General features: G+C 40.3%; 1 pseudogene across 1 annotated transcript; it reads right to left on the reverse strand.

Moving 5' to 3' along the window:
• Nucleotides 1-3,065: 3,065 nt before the first annotated feature.
• LOC147377778 (cytochrome c pseudogene) lies at nucleotides 3,066-4,604 on the reverse strand (annotated as a pseudogene). The gene has a single exon (XR_015150975.1). The product of XR_015150975.1 is annotated as a cytochrome c pseudogene (transcript).
• Between the last annotated feature and the right edge of the window lie 253 nt (nucleotides 4,605-4,857).

A 4,857-nucleotide genomic window follows, 5' to 3' on the forward strand; every position in this document is an offset into this window, starting at 1 on the left:
GTTCAATCCCTGGGTCAGGAAGATCCCCTGGAGAAGGGAATGGCTACCCATTCCAATATTCTTGCTTGGAGAATTCCATGGACAGAGGAGTATGGTAGGCTATAGTTCATAGGGTCACAAAGAGTTGGACACAACTGAGTGACTAACACTTTCTCCAACTAGAGATGATGGCTGCATCTGGGCTTCTGTTTTTGATAAGCTGCAGGATCGGCCTTGGAGGATTTTGGAGTGGTAGAATTGTAAACTCTCAGAGCTAGCAGAAAACTCGAAGATCATCTAGTCCTACAACTGGACTTTACAGTGGAGACTGAGATCCAATAGGTGTTATGAAAGTCAGACTGCTTGTTACTAAGAACATTCTACGTACTTCATATCCCCTCCTTGAGAAATCAAGTTCTGAAAATGTTCTTTTGCACCAATTATTCAAGTTTAGATGTGCGTGCTAAGTCGCTTCAGTTGTGTCGAACTCTATGCAACCCTATGGACTGTAGCCCGCCAGGCTGCTCTGTCCATGGGCATTCTCTGGGCAAGAATATTGGAAAGCACCGCCATTTCCGCCTTCAAATGATCTTCCTGACCCAGGGATCAAACATGCGTCTTTTACATCTCCTGCATTGGCAGGCGGGTTCTTTACCACTAGCACCACCTGGGTATCTCACTAAAATAATGAACTTTGAAAATAAAGTGCAAAAGAAGTCACAGTTCATAAAAGTACTCATTATTTTTCTTGGGCAGATTGGTCTTTAGCTGTGAATGATATACTGCCAGTCCACATATCTGCTCCCCATGTATGAGCAGTAACAGTAATTACAACAACAAAGACATTACATTTTTATACACTGCCTTCCATCTCACATGTGTAAGCCATCATCAACTCATTAATTATCAGAACATTTCTTTGAGGTAACTTCAGCAGGTGATTTTATTATTCTTTTTATGGACTGAGAAGCTGCAACAAAAGTACAATCACATGCCCAAGGTTAAACACATTTAAAGATAAAACTCAAGACTTCTAAATCTTTCTTCCAAGTTTACAGGCACCCATCCTCTGGCTAATTAATATTTGGGACATTTAGGTCATGGAGCATCTTTTATTAAGTTAACAGATGGTAAAGAATCTGCCTGCAATGCAGGAGGCCTGGGTTCAATTGCTGGGTCTGGAAGATCACCTGGAAAAGGAAATGGCAACCCACTACAGTATTTAGCCTGGAGAATTCCATGGACACAGGAGCCTGCCAGGCTACAGTCCATGAGGTCACAAAAAGTTAGACACTACTGAGCAACTAACACTTACATATACACCTTTCTAAATGGTGTTGGGCCTTTTTTTTTTTTTTTGGTAAGACAATAGATTTATTGGGATTAAAATTTAAACAGCCGATTTATTCTTCTTTGATATGGATATATTATGTGCTGTTTTTAAAATTTCCTTACATTCTAGCCTCGTGTTCATTTCATTTTTAATTGGGCACAGAACTTCAGGAATTAGTGATATTAGCAAAGATAACTCAGAGTAAGAGGGGCAAGGAAGAGGAAGTTTGAAATTTAAGAAAAATGTGTTTAAGGGGCTCTGGACTAGGCCATGGGAAGAACGACTTCCTCGTTGAACAAGGATCTTCCCTTTTTCCTTCTTCCCTTCCTTCTGTTCTTCCTTTTAGTCATGGAGGGATTCTATGAACTGTTGACATCATTGTGCTGTATGCTAAGTCGCTTCAGTCTTGTCCGACTCTTTGCGACCCCATGGAATGTATCCCACCAGGCTCCTCTGTCCACGGGATTCTCCAGGCAAGAATACTGGGGTGGGTTGCCATGCCCTCCTCCAGGGGATCTTCCCAACCCAGGGACTGAACCCACGTCTCTTATGTCTCTGCATTGGCAGGCTAATTCTTTATACTAGCGCCACCTGGGAAGCTCTGTTGATGTTATTAGTGTGTTGCATTTCAAAAGAAGTGAAGCACGGAGGAAACAGCCTCAGCAGGGCAACTCCCCTAAGCTCTTGGGGCTTCACTGTCTCTGGCTGTAGGATGCGGTGGTTGGTGAGGTGATGTCAGGGATCCCTCTGAGTTCAGTCAAACCAAGATTCTTTCTCCGTTTACCTCTTCTTGACACCTGTTCGTGTTGCATGGTTTCAAAGAAGGGCATATTGTGTACATGTCAGCAAAGATACTTGCCTCTATATATATTTGAATGTTCCGTGAAGCCAAATCTTTGTCCAGTGGCCCATTATTTATTTTATTTCCCCTTGTTTTCCTCTTTCTCTCTTTCTCTCCCTCTCTTCTGATCCTTAGTCTGAGAATCCAACAACCTTCAAAACTCTTCTCAGATTCTAAATTGTACCTTAATTGAACTAGATATTTTCCAATAGGACTTTTTACATGAAATAATAAAGAGGCAAAATCGGCTGTTTTCCATCAGGTTTATTGTCATCAACTTTGCCCCTGTTTCAGATTCAGCTTCCCTCCAAGCATATTCTCACAAATGCCACAACCAAATTTCCTTCTTTTGAATTTGGATTAACTGCTTCACTCATGTAAGTAAGCACTTTTTAGTGATTCTAATAGCAGTAGAGTAATGGATTTTTTTTCTCAAAAGAGAATTATAGATAGCAATAGCCTCACAACAAATCCAGGATACACAATTATAAATGGATTAGCCCAAATCTCAAACATTTGAATAGTTTTAGTGTTATCAACTCCAAACCTGTTTCATAACAGGACAATAAATTGAGAGACGAGTTGTTGGGGCAAAGAATTAGCAACTTTATATGGAAAACCAGCAGACTGAGTAGGTGGTAGCAAATCAGTTAGCATCCCAAAGAACCAACTTTTTTTTTTTTATCTGTGATTTTGTTTTTAATTCTTAAGCCTTATGATCATCTCTTTTACAAACCTGTGCTAATGATATAGCTCCTCTACTTTCACGCTTCTAATGAGTTGACAAAAGCACTATTGCCAGTCATGCAGTAGTTCTACAGTTGCATTTCTGAATGCCTGTTTGAGAGAAAATCCTGAATTATAACTTAGTCTGACTTTGTAAAGAACACACAAGCAAAGTGTACTAACAGATCTTGTCATAGTGATTTTTATTTATTTATTTTTTTTTCATAGTGATTTTTAAAAGCATCTGATCTTAAAGATCAAAACGTAGGAAGTGCTAAATATTCTTTATTTGATGCTATACACAAACCACACTAAAATGCCTTTCATTAAGTAAAAGGCAATATTTTAGACAGAATTTTAATTACATTGGTACAGTTAAGATCACAAAGATAAAGTGGGCCTTGTTAGTGTATCTTTAGCCCTTGCCTTAACAAACTAAACACAGATGAATCTTGCTCTGTTCTATGAGATACTGAAGGGATCTTAGTATTTGAATATATTAATATAACCAGTTACAGAAAATCTAAATATAAAACCAATCTCCTACAGGTTTTGAGAAAGCATTCACCATCTCCCGAAAAAATTTAACAGTCCTTATTCAAGTTTGATCGTCTTTTTAGGTGGGGAAAACAGTGATATAGTACTTGTTGAACTGGAATTATTATCAACATTTTAAAAACTGACCTTGTTCATTTAGCCACAAGCAAATCTTATTTAAATCAGGACTGCCCAACAGAAATATTCCATCAGCCCTTCATGATTTGAATTCTAGTTTATGAGATCCATTTAAATACGGTACACATAAAAAGGGGCTTCCCTGGTGGCTCAGATAAAGTCATGAGACATTTCTGGTTTGTAATAAATAAGGTAGTGGCCAACTATTACTCATTAGTAGCTCTTTTGAGATAAGCTTCAAGTCTGCCCGTTCCCCCTTCTTCTTAATGCCAGCAAAGATCATTTTTGTTCCAGGTATGTACTTCTTGGGATCATCCAAGTATTCTATCGGCGTCTCCTCCCCCCAGGTGAGGTCTTTGTTCTTTTTGGCATCTGTGTAAGAGAATCCAACAGCCTGACCTGTTTGTCTTTCCCCTAAACAGATCCCGGAGATTTGGCCCAGTCCTGTGCTTCTCTTCCTTTCAGTTCAGCACTGGACACCCTTCTGAACAAAAATCTTCCTTCTCTTCTCAGCACCACCTATTTTTAAATCATCTTTCCCCATTCGTGACTGAGAGGTTCCCGCTTGTAAGCCAAAGGTCCCATTCTCTAAGCCCAAGGACACACCAGTCCATGCTCAACTGCAGGTGTTGGTGCAACCTTCAAAGAACCATCTTAACCCAAGTTAGAATTCAGGCTTCTTTTATGCCCAAAGTGGAGGGAGTGTAGCTGGTTGTCGCAAACTTCTTGGTGTGTGAGTCCTTGATTCTTGCAGCTGTCCAGGTAGGTCAGGTCACAACATTGCTGTAAGTCTCCAACAAGAAAAAATGTTATTCTCCGTTCTGCAGCCTTTTATCTCTATATGGAAAAGTGACCTTTAAAGGTCAGAGTCTTGAGAATGGGCTATTGTGTATATTTCAGGCTAAAGTAAAAGTGAAGTCGCTCAGTTGTGTCTGACTCTTTGTGACCCCCATGGACTATAGCCTACCAGGCTCCTCTGTCCATGGGATTTTCCAGGCAATAGTACTGGAGTGGATTGCCATTTCCTTCTCCAGGGCATCTTCCCAACCCAGGGATTGAACCCAGGTCTCCCACATTGTAGACAGACGCTTTAACATCTGAGCCACCAGGGAAGTCCTTCAGGCTAAAGGCAACATCTTTTTACAAAGGTACAGAGCCCTAGGACTAAGTACAGGCCACAGACCACAAAGGTTAGAGCTGAAGGAACAGATCCAATATAGAGTCAGGTTTGTTTTCCGTTACACTAGGAGAAGATCTTGTCTGGATTGCTCTAAGTAATTTGTCTGGGGTACAAAAATATCCC

This window comes from Bos grunniens, chromosome 2 (assembly GCF_055505025.1).
Source record: "Bos grunniens cultivar Pamir isolate PY7600 chromosome 2, Bosgru_T2T1.0, whole genome shotgun sequence".
Taxonomy (NCBI): domain Eukaryota; kingdom Metazoa; phylum Chordata; class Mammalia; order Artiodactyla; family Bovidae; genus Bos; species Bos grunniens.